The following is an 18,350-nucleotide window of genomic DNA, read 5'->3' as shown; positions in this document are numbered from 1 at the left end:
CGCCTGATCTCTTCTGATCTCGGAAGCTAAGCAGGGTCAGGCCTGGTTAGTACTTGGATGGGAGACTTCCTGGGAATACCACCCACAAGGCTGAAATATGTGCCCTTGCTTTGAAATAAGTAAGCAAGTTTAGTTTGTATTTCATCCAACAATCTGTGCTACAAATTATGGCTGCAGTATATGCAATTTCTTCCACTTTTTGAGTGACACAAAGATGCTTATCTAAATGGTGAAAATGCAACAGCTGTTAATCAGACTCACTTTCACTTTACATAGTGCACCAAGAAATAGTTTCTTGCTTACGACCACACCGGCCTGAGTACGCCTGATCTCGTCTGATCTCGGAAGCTAAGCAGGGTCGGGCCTGGTTAGTACTTGGATGGGAGACTTCCTGGGAATACCAGGTGCTGTAAGCTTTTTGTCACTGCCTTGTGGACAACTCTTTGTCCGTTTATTCCCACAAGGCTGAAATATGTGCCCTTGCTTTGAAATAAGTAAGCAAGGTTAGTTTGTATTTCATCCAACAAAATTATGGCTGCAGTATATGCAATTTCTTCCACTTTTTGAGTGACACAAAGATGCTTATCTAAATGGTGAAAATGCAACAGCTGTTAATCAGACTCACTTTCACTTTACATAGTGCACCAAGATATAGTTTCTCGCTTACGACCACACCGGCCTGAGTACGCCTGATCTTGTCTGATCTCAGAAGCTAAGCAAGGTCGGGCCTGGTTAGTACTTGGATGGGAGACCGCCTGGTAATACCAGGTGCTGTAAGCTTTTTGCTCCAGCAGAGGGTTCTCTTGTGTCATGCGTGGAGCAACTCCCTTTTATTTATCACCCTAATAATGTTGTGTCTTTTATTGGACTAAATGCAGTTTGTTAGTGCTTCCCTGCCCTGCCCTGATCAAATCAAATAATGGACAATGCGTTTACCTCAAAATCTAGGCAGTGCATTCAGCATTTGTTTTTAGGCTAGGAGACTGTCAATGTCTGTAGTCCATTAGGGCCCTGTAAAATCCCCTTCAATGTTTTGACTGATTGCCCCCCCAAAAAAAAAAAAAATATTCCCCCTATTCCCCGTTGACTGTTTGTCCATGCTTCTGCAGGTTTTCGCTCTCAAAAGTACACCTTTTTAATAGAAATATAACACGATTAGATGTTCTATGTCCACGACAACATTTAAAACCCTAGCAGGAAACCACTTTTGAGGTCTGGGAAAAACGGAAGACATATCGATTTTGGGGTGTAGTTACCCTTTTTTAGGCAAGTGTGCGCCAGGAAGAGACCTTTGTTTTGTTAAGCGGTGTTGCTGTAGCGCTCATGTGATTGCGGAGTTTGCAAAACAAATGGCCACTGGATTGATGCAAATAATCATGATATAATTCTGCCAGGCTGGCATAGGCTACTTTGCAGTTAACATTTGATTGAGAAGGTTTTTGTGGGAAGCCTTTCCTTCTCTACCACAAGAAGGTTATCATTAGCCTCAACGCTAACGGCTACACAAAGTGTAGACATGCGCGCGCTCCGCATCGAGTATACAAATTATAGGACTGATAAAATGTCTGCAGCCACCACGCCCAAACTCAAATTCAATGAATATTTAGATCAGAGTATGATTGACAGAGCGGGAGGTAAAGAACAGTATCGGAAAGTGGAGAAAGTGTGGAAAGGATTAAGGCTAAAATGGACACAAGCAGGTTACTTTAGCGGGGAACCCCCTACATGGGGGAAACTCCAAGATATGCAAAAAGAACTAGAGGACGCAGTAGAGCATGCAAAAGCGAGTGAGACGGAGAGAAACAAGATACACATGTTCAAAAAAGTAGGCACGAGAGAGAGAAAGCTGGCAGAAGCAGAATTGAATGTAGGAACATGGGCTATAGAAGTGTGTAGGAGGATGCAGCCCAAAAACAAACCAGATATGATGTGCGTGGCTTCTGTGTCGTAGGGGGATGTTAAAGCTCCGCCTGAGAACTTGCCCACGGCTCCCCCTGAGGCCGTTTCTCCCTCACTATATCCACAATTGACAACGGAGGCAGTTCAGCCCCCGTCATACTCAAAGGGACAAAATCACAGGAGCCCGTCACACAACCCATTCCTGCCCAGGGCACCTCCCACAATACAGGCTCCAGTTCTGAGAATAGACCAAGGGGAGTTAAAAGGAGAAATGACACTGGGGATAACGGGTGGCCATATTGTATGTGAACAGCTCGAAACTGGGAACCCCCAGGAACGGGAGGCCGCAATGCTCCTCTGTGAACTCGCTCACCTCTGAAACCAGAGGACACCTACAAACAAGATTAGATTCAAACCACTTCTATCAGACGGATAGGGAGGACTGTCATCAGAACATGGATATCGAAAACGAAGAAGAAATTGACATGGTGCTCACCCCAGCTCCGATGGGAGCTCCAAACGTGACTAAGATGCAGGACCTGCTGAAATCATCAATAGCTCGAGCTAAGGAACTCAGGGAGCTTATAGCTAACCAAGATAACAACAGAGAGGGAGCATACCGTGCAGAAGGCATAATGAGAGGAACAGTAACCGAAGTCACTGAGTCAATAGGGTCCCGAAACACTCCGTCGGTCCTCCAGAATCGCTGATAGAAGAGAGCGAGAGCAGGAGATGGCAGGACAGTACCCCTGCGACCGACACCAGGTGATGCACACACTTTGGAGTACCAGCCCTGGAAAATGACTGATTTAACAACACTGATGGAACAGATGCCTAGCCTACATGGAGGAGCTTCAGCGTGGCTACTTCAACTGCAGACACTTACGTCAGGCCTGCAACTCTGCCTAGGAGACATGAAAGCACTTCTAGCAAGAGCCACCGACCACGGAACCATGGAGGCCCTCATGACAGCAGCTGACCTTGGATGGCGGGCCCCAACACTGCCCATAGACCACTTCCGTACCAGATTATGGGAAGTTCTACGGAGAGCATACCCTACAGAAAGAAACCATGCCACCTTATCCTCCTATATAATTAACCTAGGTGAGCAACCTGCAGCATACCTGGACAGGGCTAAGACCACATGGAGATCGGTACACGAAGAACCATTCGATCACACTGATACCACACTCAGCATGTGGAAGGAAATGGTGGTGAACGGGTGTCCTGGAGATGTTAAAACCAAACTCAGAGGAACAGTGGGGTTGATTGCACTTCCTCTGACCCAATTCAATACGTATGTGCACCACCATGTATCCCAACACAACAAGGAAAGAGGGGGTGCTGAGAGCCAGGTGCAGTCCCTCCAGGTACAACTCCTGAAACTCCAATTGAAGGAAGCACAACAAGGAGAAAAACCTAAGAAACAGATGGTGGCGGAAGAAACGAAGGAGTCAGGCACCAAAACAGACATCTCCCAAATAGTGGCCCAGACTGTCTCTCAGATGATCCAACAGCAGGCAGCCTCACTCACTGCCACTAGGGGGGCCCAACCACTCCAATACCCTCCCCCACAGCAGTATATCCTGCAACAACAACAGCCAGTATGGGCTCAACGGGGTCCCTACACTGGACAACACAGAGGGGGAAACTACCAGTGTTATAACTGCGGAATTCCCGGTCACTTTGCCAGAGATTGCAGGAAACCACTCTCCCCGCAGCAACAGCAATGGAGAGGAAGGGGAAGTGGGGGAAACCCACCTCTGCAACACCATCAACCAGGACCCAGTTCCCCACAGCAGTCAGCACCTGCATACAACCACCCCGGACCTACTCACATGCAACAGCAGCAGGGAGGATACAACCAACCGCAGTTCCAGGGAATGGCAGGGAACACCATGCCCTGGCCATAAAGATGCCCACCACCCACGGCAGGAGAAGGGAGACAACATTTTCAACAGCACACTGAACCAACTATGATGTGTGAAGTTGAGGGTGTCCCCCATCAGTTCCTGGTAGACACAGGATGCACCTATTCTACTATCAAGTTCCCTCAAATACTACTGAAAGTGGAGTGGAAGTATCCACCAACCCTCCCTCTCAACACCTGATCGCCCAGCAAGAATTATGATGATGCCACTCCAGCCGACGCCCACGCTGTCTGAAACCCAAGAAGTATACTGGCTAAAATGCCTACCCACAGGGCCCACCACCCCTCACATCCAGTTTAAGTTCAACCAACTGACAGCTCAGATCTACACTCTGCACCCATAGAAGATAAATATCTTGCAGCATAGAGTGGCATGGTGGCCAAGTGGTGAGGGTTCGGTCTTGTAAATTGAAGATCATGGGTTCAAATCCCATCCGTGCCTTACTGAAAGATAGCTTGTACCATGGGAAGGTTCTTTCACTGGAGGACTTTGAAGAAAAAAACATTTTCTCAAAATGGCAACCCTGCTATTATATAGTAAGGGGATGTGCCTCTACGGTAGAGCTAATACTTGAAATGCATGCGCTCTGAAGTTAATCCCCAAATTTTCTGATGAGTATATTTAGTTGTGAAATTAGCTTTTGCACAACTCTACTTTCCAGAATGTTGACATTTTAAGAAGGAAATAGATGTGCTAAGTCATCTGTTTTTGTAAACTGAAGCACATGGGTTCAATCCTGGGTTCAAGCCTTGTTCGACGTTTATGGAAGCTAGATGATATTATGGAAATGTACTTTAATTAGAACAGTGTAAAGAAAGGGTCAATTATATTGATATGGCCACTACGACCTGTATGCTCTAGTCGGCTGGCCCTCGCTACATATACGTCGCCAGACCCACTGGTTCCAGGTCATCTTTTTAGTCTATGCTAGGTAAAGCTCCGCCTTATCTCAGCTCACTGGTCACGATAACAACACCCACCCGTAGCACGCGTTCCAGCAGGTATATCTCACTGGTCATCCCCAAAGCCAACACCTTCTTTGGCCGCCTTTCCTTCCAGTTCTCTGCTGACAATGACTGGAACGAATTGTAAAAATTGTTCCAGTGTTGCAACTTAGCGACTTAGTCGCTGTATTTAGCAAGTATTCAGACCCCTCTGAATACTTGCAGACATTTTCATTTTACTCACTTTTTGTCTCTTCCACAATGTTATTCCTCACTCCTACAGTGTCCATCACAATTACATGCACATGGACAATTATGCAAATTAGGTGATGACATCATTTAGCAACTTCTAGTGACTTTTAGGACAGCCAATAGCTACTTTCCTTACTGAGGTGTTGGCAACACTGCTAACTTTAAACATCGGCTATCTGAGTAGCTAACTGATCGCTGCAGCTGTACAAAGCCCATCTGTAAATAGCCCACCCAATCTACCTACCTCATCCCCATATTGTTTTAATATACTTTCTGCTCTTTGCACACCAGTATTTCTACTTGCACATCATCATCTGCTCATCTATCACTCCAGTGTTAATTTGCTAAATTGTAAATACTTCGCTACTATGGCCTATTTATTGCCTTACCTCCATTTGCACGCACTGTATATAGACTTTCTTTTTTTTCTTCTATTGTGTTATTGACTGTACGCTTGTTTATTCCATCTGTAACTCTGTGTTGTTGTTTGTGTTGCGCTGCTTTGCTTTATCTTGGCCAGGTCGCAGTTGAATATGAAAACTTGTTCTCAACTAGCTTACCTGACTAATTATAGGTGAAATTAAAAAAATAAGAAAAAACAGTTTCATTCCCAGAAAGGGGATGTAGCTCAGTGGTAGAGTGCATGCTTTGCATGTATGAGGTCCTGGGTTCAATCCCCAGCTTCTCCATAAGAATTTTTGCAATGGCCCATCTCCTACTTTCCAGAATGTTGAAATTCTCAGCAGGAAACAGAGACGTGCTAAATAATTTGCTCTTGTAATCTGAAGAACATGTGTTCAATCCCTGTTCGTACATTTATGTAACAGAAGTGGCATGGTTGCCAACTTCAATTGCATCATTTTCAAAAACTGAAGTTCATGGGTTAGATGACTGTCCATACTTGCTTGTATTTAGAATTGCTGCTATCATTTCATTGTAGTTTCAATGGAGTGGTGTATATAAAAAGTACATTGTATTAATATTGCATTTTATCTGCAAACAGGGTGGAAACAGTGATAATTTATTTATGGAATAATTAATGTATTTGTAAAAGAGAATTATTTTTCATAAATGCCTTACAATCTAAATGGACCAAAAAGAGACAATAGAAAAAACTTTCAATGGCAATGTGAGAAAATGATGGGAACTAGTCTGGCCCTAATTCAGGTTAATTTTTTTTATTTTTAATGTAAGCCAGGGCGGGATAAGCCAGAGGCGGCTTCCCACATGCGGGATTCATTTGCAGTCTGGACGAGGAGGGGTGAACATCTCCTGCTCTGACTGCAGCTGGCAGGGACTGCTGCGCGAGGACTACTGCGTGAGTGCTTTGGTAATGCGGAGCTTTACCTAGCATAGATTTACAGATGACCTGGAGCCAGTGGTTCTGGCGACGAATATGTAGCGAGGGCCAGCCGACTAGAGCATACAGGTCGCAGTGGCCATATCAATACAATTGACCTTTTCTTTACACTGTTGTGATGAAAGTACATTTCCATAATATCAGCTATCTATCATAAACGTCGAACAAGGATTGAACCCATGTGCTTCAGTTAACAAAAACAGATGACTTTGCACATCTATTTCATTCTTAGAATGTTAACATTGTGGAAAGTGGGAGTTGTGCAAAACCTAATTAAACAAGTGAATAATCTCAAAAGAGAAATTGGGGAATAGTGTAGGACCACATACAAAAAAAAAAAAAAAAAAGTGGCTCTATTGTAGAGATGCTTCAACTTGTGTTCAATTATTGATACAACATTATTTTTCTACAAAGTCCTCCAATGAATGTAAATTTCCTTGGAATCAGAAGTCTTTTCTATAAAGGCACGGATGGGATTTGAACCCATGATCTTCGGTTTACGAGACCGACGCCTTACCACTTGGCCACCATGCCACTCTATATTGCAAAATGTATATATATTTATCAACATTCTGAAAGTAGTAGTTGTGCAAATGTGAATTTGGCACACAAACTCAGTGGAGAAAGGACCTCATACAAATATAGCATGCACTCCCCCTCTGAGCTTCCATCCCATTTAATTTGCAGATAAAACGCAATATTAATACAATGTACTTTTTATATACACCACTCCATTGAAACTACAATGAAATGATAGCAGCAATTCTTAAAACAGGTATGGACAGGGATCGAAAACATGAACTTCAGTTTTTGAAAATGATGCCATAAAAGTTGGCAACCATGCCACTTCTGTTCTATAAATGTACTAACAGGGATTGAACACATGTTCTTCAGATTACAAGACCAAATGATTTAGCACATCTCAGTTTCCTGCATAGAATTTCAACATTCTGGAAAGTAGAAGTTGGGTCTTTGCAAAAAAAACATGGAGAAGCTGGGGATTGAACACAGGACCTCATACATGCAAAGCATGCTCTCTACCACTGAGCTACACCCCCTATCATGGAAAGAAAAAAATGTTTCTTGTTTTTTTAAATTTCTCCTTTCTTTAACCAGGTAAGCCAGTTAAGAACAAGTTCTCATACACAACTGCGACCTGGCCAAGATAAAGCAAAGCAGTGCAACACAAACAACAACACAGAGTTACACATGGAACAAACGGCAATAAATAGGCCATAGTAGCGAAATAATCACAATTTAGCAAATGAACACTGATAGTGATAGATGAGCAGATGATGATGTGCAAGTAGAAATACTGGTGGGCAAAAGTGCAGAAAGTAAATTAAAACCATATGGCTATTAGGTAGGTAGATTGGGTGGGCTATTTACAGATGGGCAATGTACAGCTGCAGCGATCGTTTAGCTGTTCAGATAGCTGATTTTTAAAGATAGCAGTGTTGCCAACTCCTCAGTAAGGAAAGTAGCTATTGGCTGTCCTAAAAGTCGCTAGAAGTCACGAAATTACATCATCTCCTAATTTGCATAATTGGCCATGATCATGTAATTGTGATGGAAGCTGTAGGAGAGAGGAATAATGCCGTGGGAGAGACAAGAAGTGAGTAAAGAACACCCTAAATATGTTTAGAATGACAAATGAACTTTCTTCTGTCGATTCATGCTTTTTTTTTTTTTTGCGTCACAATTCCAACCCTCCTCCTTTATCCGGGCTTGGGACCAGCAAAAGTGACCCAAAAGAGACACTCTGTTGTATTTTTTTGTTGTATTTTTTTGTTTTTCAGGTTAGTTTTCTTAATGTGGTTTGGTTTTTCACCTTATGGTCCACTTAGGAGCCTACAACAAGTCACAGTAAAACATTAACATTTTTAACCATAACATTTAAAAAAAAAATCGATACAATCTACATTAACAATCTAAATGGACCAAAAAGAGACAATAGAAAAAAACTTTCAATGGCAAATGTGAGAAAATGATGGGAACTAGTCTGGCCCTAATTCAGGTTAATTGTGTTTTTTTTAATGTAAGCCAGGGAGGGATCAGCCAGCGGCGGCTTCTAACATGCGCGATTCATTTGCAATCTGGGCGCGGAGGGGTGAACATATCCTGCTCTGACTGCAGCTGGAAGGGACTGCTGTGCGAGGACTAGGCTGCCTGTGAGTGCTTTGGCACGGGGATGGTGCCCACGCCAGCACCCACTGCTCGTTGAGATGAGTAAGAACGATACGTGCTTTCACTTCAGAGTCGACAAAAGTCTCCAATAACACCAGAAAAAGTAGCTAGATTTGTCGCAAATCTAGTAGCTAGATTTGTCACGTTTTTGAAATTGTGTCGCTAGAGGGGTCTGAATACTTGGTAAATACAGCAACTAAGTCACTAAGTTGGCAACACTGAAAGTTAGTGAAGGAAATATAAGTCTCCAGCTTCAGCAATTTTTCCAATGACCAGTGAGATATACCTGCTGGAGAGCGTGCTACGGGTAGGTGTTGTTATCGTGACCAGTGAGCTGAGATAAGGCGGAGCTTTACCTAGCATAGACTTACAGATGACCTGGAGCCAGTGGGTCTGGCGACGAATATGTAGCGAGGGCCAGCCGACTAGAGCATACAGGTCGTAGTGGCCATATCAATACAATTGACCCTTTCTTTACACTGTTCTAATGAAAGTACATTTCCATAATATCATCTAGCTTCCATAAACGTCGAACAAGGCTTGAACCCAGGATTGAACCCATGTGCTTCAGTTTACAAAAACAGATGACTTAGCACATCTATTTCCTTCTTAAAATGTCAACATTCTGGAAAGTAGAGTCGTGCAAAAGCTAATTTCACAACTAAATATACTCATCAGAAAATTTGGGGATTAACTTCAGAGTGCACGCATTTCAATTATTAGCTCTACCATAGAGGCACATCCCCTTACTATATAATAGCAGGGTTGACATTTTGAGAAATCTTTTTTTCTCTTCAAAGTCCTCCAGTGAAAGAACCTTCACATGGTACTAGCTATCTTTCAGTAAGGCACGGATGGGATTTGAACCCATGATCTTCAGTTTACCAGACCGACACCTTACCGCTTGGCACCATGCCACTCTATGCTGCAAGATACTTATCAACATTCTGGAAAGTAGTAGTTGTGTAATGTGAATTTGGCACACAAATAACATCTCTGTTTCCTGTGAGAATTTCAACATTCTGGAAAGTAGGAGTTGTGTAATGTGAATTTGGCACACAAATACTCAGTGGTGTTATATAAATAATCTAATAGAAAGCATTACTAGCAGACCAAAGCTCTGGTTAAACCGGATGCCCTCAGATAACTCTGGGCCCAGTGTCCTCAGTCAAGTTTAGAGCCTACGTGCAATAACATGATTATCCGAAGGACACACAGCTGCCATCACGCAAATATACTCCCCTGTAAACTACAAAGATCATCCTGCAACACTAACGAGCTTAGAGTGCCAAGCTATCTCACTGACATTGAACCCTACATGCACTCCTGCAAAGACAGGAAACACCTGAGCCTAAAGCAGACATTACCAATATCCACGCTTCCTTGACACACATACATTTCATGAGCACTGTACACTCACACTCTACCCCCCCTACTGGTCGGGTGCCAAGAGCAAAGGACTTTGCTGTGCACCAATGGGGCTCCTGCTCTGGCTAAGAGCAGGGCCCACCTCCAACTCTTCAGGACCAGTCAGAAGATCAACACGACGAGACCCCACCTACATTATTCTGTGTATACATTCTGTTGTAAACTCTGGCGAGGGAGCCTAATTTTTCTGACTCCTCACAGAGTCATATTGCTTAGGTCCGTGCACGATAAACGGCAGGACAAGATATCTTTGACTCAATAAACTTTCTTTTTGATACACCTGATTCCACTCTGTCCAGCGTCGTTGTTTTGCATTTCCTCTCCAGTATGTAAACACCAACAGTGGAGAACCTTGGGATTGAACCAAGGACCTCATACTAAAATAGCATGCACTCCCCCTCTGAGCTTCGATCCAATTTTATTTGCAGATAAAATGCAATATTAATACAATGTACTTTTTATATACACCACTCCATTGAAACTACAATGAAATGATAGCAGCAATTCTAAATACAAGCAAGTATGGACAGTCATCTAACCCATGAACTTCAGTTTTTGAAAATGATGCAATTGAAGTTGGCAACCATGCCACTTCTGTTACATAAATGTACGAACAGGGATTGAACACATGTTCTTCAGATTACAAGAGCAAATCATTTGCCACATCTCTGCTTCCTGCTGAGAATTTCAACATTCTGGAAAGTAGGTGATGGGCCATTGCAAAGAATTTTATGGAGAAGCTGGGGATTGAAACCAGGACCTCATACATGCGAAGCATGCGCTCTACCACTGAGCTACATCCCCTTTCTGGGAAAGCAATTGTTTTTTCTTATTTTTTGAAATTTCACCTATAATTAATCAGGTAAGCTAGTTGAGAACAAGTTTTCATATTCAACTGAGACCTGGCCAAGATAAAGCAAAGCAGCGCAACACAAACAACAACACAGAGTTACAGATGGAATAAAGAAGCGTACAGTCAATAACACAATAGAAGAAAAAAAAGAAAGTCTATATACAGTGCGTGCAAATGGAGGTAAGGCAATAAATAGGCCATAGTAGCGAAGTATTTACAATTTAGCAAATTAACACTGGAGTGATAGATGAGCAGATGATGATGTGCAAGTAGAAATACTGGTGTGCAAAGAGCAGAAAGTATCTACTCACTGGTCACGATAACAACACCCACCCGTAGCACGCGTTCCAGCAGGTATGGCAGGTTGATCCCTGCCTACAGACAGAAACTAAAACAAGAGGCTCCCACGCTGAGGTCTGTCCAACGCTGGTCCGACCAAGCTGACTCCACACTCCAAGACTGCTTCCATCACGTGGACTGGGATATGTTTCGTATTGCGTCAGATAACAATATTGACGAATACGCTGATTCGGTGTGCGAGTTCATTAGAACGTGCGTTGAAGATGTCGTTCCCATAGCAACGATTAAAACATTCCCTAACCAGAAACCGTGGATTGATGGCAGCATTGGCGTGAAACTGAAAGCGCGACCCACTGCTTTTAATCAGGGCAAGGTGACTGGTAACATGACCGAATACAAACAGTGCAGCTATTCCCTCCGCAAGGCTATCAAACAAGCTAAGCGTCAGTACAGAGACAAAGTAGAATCTCAATTCAACGGCTCAGAAACAAGTAGCATTTGGCAGGGTCTACAGTCAATCACAGACTACAAGAAGAAATCCAGCCCAGTCACGGACCAGGATGTCTTGCTCCCAGGCAGACTAAATAACTTTTTTGCCCGCTTTGAGGACAATACAGTGCCACTGACACGGCCTGCAACGAAAACATGCGGACTCTCCTTCACTGCAGCCGAGGTGAGTAAGACATTTAAACGTGTTAACCCTCGCAAGGCTGCAGGCCCAGACGGCATCCCCAGCCGCGCCCTCAGAGCATGCGCAGACCAGCTGGCCGGTGTGTTTACGGACATATTCAATCAATCCCTATACCAGTCTGCTGTTCCCACATGCTTCAAGAGGGCCACCATTGTTCCTGTTCCCAAGAAAGCTAAGGTAACTGAGCTAAACGACTACCGCCCGTAGCACTCACTTCCGTCATCATGAAGTGCTTTGAGAGACTAGTCAAGGACCATATGTCATATATGTATATATATGTAAACATTCATACACATAGCTCATATATTATACAGCGCCAAGCCAAACCGCCTGACTCAAGTCATCTTACCTACCCCTGTTAAAACAGGAACTAGCTCACACAGCCAGCAATAAAACTACCCCCCTAACACTATCCCCTCAGCTTTGTTGTCTCCCGACCCCAGGAAACAAAGACATTCCATCGCAAGAACACATACACCCAGCCATAAAACTGACCCCCTCTACTGGTCAGGGAGCTCAGAGAACAAGACTCTGCTATGCACCAATGGGGCCCGCTCTGGCTAGAGCAAGGCCCGCCTCCAACCCTTTGTGACCAGTCAGAAGACCAAAACGACAAGACTCCACCTACTTTATTCTATGTATAAAAATGAATGTAACCTTTGTATAAGGCCTCTTTTTCACCTGACTTCTTGCCGAGTTATATGAACTAGATCCGTGCACGTAAAACTGCAGGACAAGATATCTTTGACTCATTAAAACTGTCTTTTGTTACAACTGAAATCCACTCTGTCCAGCGTCCGTGATTTGGTCTCAACTCTCCAATATATAAACACCAATCATAACATGGTAGCAAGAGGATGGCTTTTCCTAAATTCGATCTATGATAAATTGGTGTGAGAGGTGAGACAAATCATCCGGTTCGAATCAGACGGAAGAGTGACCGAACAAGGAGAAAATCAGCCATTCATCTTGCCTCAGGAAATCTGATCAGAGCGCTCTACTAAATAAGGTAAGCAAAGCCTGTTAAATCGAAATCTGCATATTGTATTATAGCCTAAACCAAATTTTGATCAGAAAGTACTGGGCGTGAGTATGAATCGTTGCCAAATTATTTTTTACATAAGAACCTAAGGCATTGATTAAAGATATCTTGTTTTGTAAAAAAATAAAAAAAAATAGATTTTTATTTTTTTAAATTTTTAAATAATTGGCCTATACTGAGTTATTTTAATAGGAATGTGTGAATTGTGATTGACCAATGTGTTAAATTCCTTCGGGACCCTATTTGTTCCGAAATCTGCATAGAAAACTGTCCTAATTATATATATATTAGGTTGTGTATAGAGGTGACGTTAAATAGAGGCTGTGTTTTAACATGTAAAGGACACGATTATGGATGTTGGAAATTCAATGAGAATTTCATACGAATGAATGTGGTGATAGATGAACCGAATCTGCATGTAAATGTCCTATTGATACGTTGTGTACGATCAAATAAGTCTTGTGGAGGTGTGGTTATAGTTGAATGATAGATGAACCGAATCTGCATGTAAAATGTCCTATTGATACGTTGTGTACGATCGAATAGGTCTTGTGGAGGTGTGGTTAAAGTTAAATAATAGATGAACCGAATCTGCAAGTAAAATGTCCTATTGATAACGAATAGGTCTTGTTGAGGTGTGGTTGGATCGAATGAATCTGCATGAAAAATGCCCTATTAAAAAGCTGTGTACTATTTAACAGGTTATGTAAGAGGTGTAGTCGAGTAGATATAGGATATGTAAGTTTGGCGTTCCACTAGACAGAGATCGGGAATGATGTGACCATTGCACATCAAACAATAACATAATATAACCAGAGTTGACGTTCCATGATTTTGAGACCGGGGAAATTAAATTGAGAGAAACGTTTGAGATACGTAACTGGGCTATTATGCACACGTGCTGATAGACAAAGCTACTTTAGTAGCCAAATCGCCGTGCAACCTTGATTGACAGCCGCTGGCCTCGAACACTGATTTTCGCTTTTTTCATTGCTGTTGATATTGCCTAAAGTTTAAAATTGTTCTGACAATTGTTATAGAATCACTTGAATTTACTGATATAAGTTCATAAAGGAAGTTACTGAATTATTTACAGAAAGTATTTAAATGATTCGCTAAAATTACTACATCCTAACGTACTAGAATTATTCTGACAGTTATTATAGAATCGCTTGAATACCGCTCTGACAATTGTTATAGAACTGCATATATTCACTGATATATTGTTCCAAAAGGAAATACATTACTAATCTGACCAAGGGTGGGGGCGCATATGGGAGAACTTTGAGCTAGCGATACCGTACATCCCAGGTCTCGAACAAAGACGGGCTGAGTATACAAAGATAGAAATAAGCTACACAAAGGACTGACTAAAACCTAGATAAACGCATTATACACATTATCAGACAAATTAGATAAAATGTCTGCAGCCACCACGCCCAAACGAATGATTGCAGAAGAAACTCAAGACCAAGGGGAGCAGCCAGATATCACTCAGATCGTAGCACAGACTGTCTCTCAGATGATCCAACAGCAGGCAGCCCCACCACCCCAATACCCTCCCCCACAGCAGTATATCCTGCAACAGCAACAGCCAGCATACAACCACCCAGGATCTAGCCACATGCAGCAGGAGCAGCAAGATTTTAACCTACCACAGTTCCAAGGTATGGCAGGGAACGCCATGCCCTGGCCATGAAGATTCCCACCACCCACGGCAGGAGAAGGGAGACAACATTTTCAACAGCACACTGAACCAACTATGATGTGTGAAGTTGAGGGTGTCCCCCATCAGTTCCTGGTAGACACAGGATGCACCTATTCTACTATCAAGTTCCCTCAAATACTACTGAAAGTGGAGTGGAAGTATCCACCAACCCTCCCTCTTCAACACCTGATCGCCCAGCAAGAATTATGATGATGCCACTCCAGCCGACGCCCACGCTGTCTGAAACCCAAGAAGTATACTGGCTAAAATGCCTACCCACAGGGCCCACCACCCCTCACATCCAGTTTAAGTTCAACCAACTGACAGCTCAGATCTACACTCTGCACCCATAGAAGATAAATATCTTGCAGCATAGAGTGGCATGGTGGCCAAGTGGTAAGGGTTCGGTCTTGTAAATTGAAGATCATGGGTTCAAATCCCATCCGTGCCTTACTGAAAGATAGCTTGTACCATGTGAAGGTTCTTTCACTGGAGGACTTTGAAGAGAAAACAGTTTTCTCAAAATGGCAACCCTGCTATTATATAGTAAGGGGATGTGCCTCTATGGTAGAGCTAATACTTGAAATGCATGCGCTCTGAAGTTAATCCCCAAATTTTCTGATGAGTATATTTAGTTGTGAAATTAGCTTTTGCACAACTCTACTTTCCAGAATGTTGACATTTTAAGAAGGAAATAGATGTGCTAAGTCATCTGTTTTTGTAAACTGAAGCACATGGGTTCAATCCTGGGTTCAAGCCTTGTTCGACGTTTATGGAAGCTAGATGATATCATGGAAATGTACTTTAATTAGAACAGTCAATTGGGTCAATTGTATTGATATGGCCACTACGACCTGTATGCTCTAGTTGGCTGGCCCTCGCTACATATACGTCGCCAGACCCACTGGTTCCAGGTCATCTTTTTAGTCTATGCTAGGTAAAGCTCCGCCTTATCTCAGCTCACTGGTCACGATAACAACACCCACCCGTAGCACGCATTCCAGCAGGTGTATCTCACTGGTCATCCCCAAAGCCAACACCTCCTTTGGCCGCCTTTCCTTCCAGTTCTCTGCTGACAATGACTGGAACGAATTGCAAAATTCGTTCCAGTGTTGCCAACTTAGCGACTTAGTCGCTGTATTTAGCAAGTATTCAGACCCCTCTGAATACTTGCAGACATTTTCATTTTACTCACTTTTTGTCTCTTCCACAATGTTATTCCTCACTCCTACAGTGTCCATCACAATTACATGCACATGGACAATTATGCAAATTAGGTGATGACATCATTTAGCAACTTCTAGTGACTTTTAGGACAGCCAATAGCTACTTTCCTTACTGAGGTGTTGGCAACACTGCTAACTTTAAACATCGGCTATCTGAGCAGCTAACTGATCGCTGCAGCTGTACAAAGCCCACCTGTAAATAGCCCACCCAATCTACCTACCTCATCCCCATATTGTTTTAATATACTTTCTGCTCTTCGCACACCAGTATTTCTACTTGCACATCATCATCTGCTCATCTATCACTCCAGTGTTAATTTGCTAAATTGTAAATACTTCGCTTACTATGGCCTATTTATTGCCTTACCTCCATTTGCACGCACTGTATATAGACTTTCTTTTTTTCTTCTATTGTGTTATTGACTGTACGCTTGTTTATTCCATCTGTAACTCTGTGTTGTTGTTTGTGTTGCGCTGCTTTGCTTTATCTTGGCCAGGTCTCAGTTGAATATGAAAACTTGTTCTCAACTAGCTTACCTGATTAATTATAGGTGAAATTTCAAAAAATAAGATAAAACAATTGCTTTCCCAGAAAGGGGATGTAGCTCAGTGGTAGAGTGCATGCTTTGCATGTATGAGGTCCTGGGTTCAATCCCCAGCTTCTCCATAAAATTCTTTGCATCTCCTACTTTCCAGAACGTCAAAATTCTCAGCAGGAAGCAGAGATGTGCTAAATAATTTGCTCTTGTAATCTGAAGAACATGTGTTCAATCCCTGTTCGTACATTTATGTAACAGAAGTGGCATGGTTGCCAACTTCAATTGCATCATTTTCAAAAACTGAAGTTCATGGGTTAGATGACTGTCCATACTTGCTTGTATTTAGAATTGCTGCTATCATTTCATTGTAGTTTCAATGGAGTGGTGTATATAAAAAGTACATTGTATTAATATTGCATTTTATCTGCAAACAGGGTGGAAACAGTGCTAATTTATTTATGAAATAATTAATGTATTTGTAAAAGAGAATTATTTTTCATAAATGCCTTACAATCTAAATGGACCAAAAAGAGACAATAGAAAAAACTTTCAATGGCAGTGTGAGAAAATGATGGGAACTAGTCTGGCCCTAATTCAGGTTAATTGTGTTTTTTTAATGTAAGCCATGGCGGGATAAGCCAGAGGCGGCTTCCCACATGCGGGATTCATTTGCAGTCTGGACGCGGAGGGGTGAACATCTCCTGCTCTGACTGCAGCTGGCAGGGACTGCTGCGCGAGGATTACTGCGTGAGTGCTTTGGTAATGCGGAGCTTTACCTAGCATAGATTTACAGATGACCTGGAGCCAGTGGTTCTGGCGACGAATATGTAGCGAGGGCCAGCCGACTAGAGCATACAGGTCGCAGTGGCCATATCAATACAATTGACCTTTTCTTTACACTGTTGTGATGAAAGTACATTTCCATAATATCAGCTATCTATCATAAACGTCGAACAAGGATTGAACCCATGTGCTTCAGTTAACAAAAACAGATGACTTTGCACATCTATTTCATTCTTAGAATGTTAACATTGTGGAAAGTGGGAGTTGTGCAAAACCTAATTAAACAAGTGAATAATCTCAAAAGAGAAATTGGGGAATAGGGTAGGACCACATACAAAAAAAAAGTGGCTAAAGTGGCTCTATCGTAGAGATGCTTCAACTTGTGTTCAATTATTGATACAACATTATTTTTCTACAAAGTCCTCCAATGAATGTAAATTTCCATGGAATTAAAAGTCTTTTCTATAAAGGCACGGATGGGATTTGAACCCATGATCTTCGGTTTACGAGACCGACGCCTTACCACTTGGCCACCATGCCACTCTATATTGCAAAATGTATATATATTTATCAACATTCTGAAAGTAGTAGTTGTGCAAATGTGAATTTGGCACACAAACTCAGTGGAGAAAGGACCTCATACAAATATAGCATGCACTCCCCCTCTGAGCTTCCATCCCATTTAATTTGCAGATAAAACGCAATATTAATACAATGTACTTTTTATATACACCACTCCATTGAAACTACAATGAAATGATAGCAGCAATTCTTAAAACAGGTATGGACAGGGATCGAAAACATGAACTTCAGTTTTTGAAAATGATGCCATAAAAGTTGGCAACCATGCCACTTCTGTTCTATAAATGTACTAACAGGGATTGAACACATGTTCTTCAGATTACAAGACCAAATGATTTAGCACATCTCAGTTTCCTGCATAGAATTTCAACATTCTGGAAAGTAGAAGTTGGGTCTTTGCAAAAAAACATGGAGAAGCTGGGGATTGAACCCAGGACCTCATACATGCAAAGCATGCTCTCTACCACTGAGCTACACCCCTTTCATGGAAAGAAAAAAATGTTTCTTGTTTTTTTAAATTTCTCCTTTCTTTAACCAGGTAAGCCAGTTAAGAACAAGTTCTCATACACAACTGCGACCTGGCCAAGATAAAGCAAAGCAGTGCAACACAAACAACAACACAGAG

General features: G+C 42.4%; 6 non-coding genes and 1 pseudogene across 6 annotated transcripts; 4 read left to right on the top strand and 3 right to left on the bottom strand.

Moving 5' to 3' along the window:
- The first annotated feature begins 297 nt into the window (after window positions 1-297).
- LOC121843195 lies at window positions 298-416 on the top strand. Its single transcript, XR_006081469.1, has one exon. It is a non-coding gene; the product is annotated as a 5S ribosomal RNA (ribosomal RNA).
- Window positions 417-661: 245 nt separating this feature from the next.
- On the top strand, window positions 662-780 carry LOC121843196 (annotated as a pseudogene).
- A 4,863-nt stretch (window positions 781-5,643) lies between these two features.
- On the top strand, window positions 5,644-5,715 carry trnaa-ugc. The gene has a single exon. It is a non-coding gene; the product is annotated as a tRNA-Ala (tRNA).
- A 1,133-nt stretch (window positions 5,716-6,848) lies between these two features.
- trnat-cgu lies at window positions 6,849-6,920 on the bottom strand. The gene has a single exon. It is a non-coding gene; the product is annotated as a tRNA-Thr (tRNA).
- A 3,813-nt stretch (window positions 6,921-10,733) lies between these two features.
- Window positions 10,734-10,805, bottom strand: trnaa-cgc. Its single transcript has one exon. It is a non-coding gene; the product is annotated as a tRNA-Ala (tRNA).
- A 5,611-nt stretch (window positions 10,806-16,416) lies between these two features.
- On the top strand, window positions 16,417-16,488 carry trnaa-ugc. The gene has a single exon. It is a non-coding gene; the product is annotated as a tRNA-Ala (tRNA).
- Window positions 16,489-17,611: 1,123 nt separating this feature from the next.
- trnat-cgu lies at window positions 17,612-17,683 on the bottom strand. Its single transcript has one exon. It is a non-coding gene; the product is annotated as a tRNA-Thr (tRNA).
- Between the last annotated feature and the right edge of the window lie 667 nt (window positions 17,684-18,350).

This window comes from Oncorhynchus tshawytscha, unplaced genomic scaffold (assembly GCF_018296145.1).
Source record: "Oncorhynchus tshawytscha isolate Ot180627B unplaced genomic scaffold, Otsh_v2.0 Un_contig_3609_pilon_pilon, whole genome shotgun sequence".
Taxonomy (NCBI): Eukaryota; Metazoa; Chordata; class Actinopteri; order Salmoniformes; family Salmonidae; genus Oncorhynchus; species Oncorhynchus tshawytscha.
This window is presented reverse-complemented; position numbering and strand designations above follow the sequence as displayed.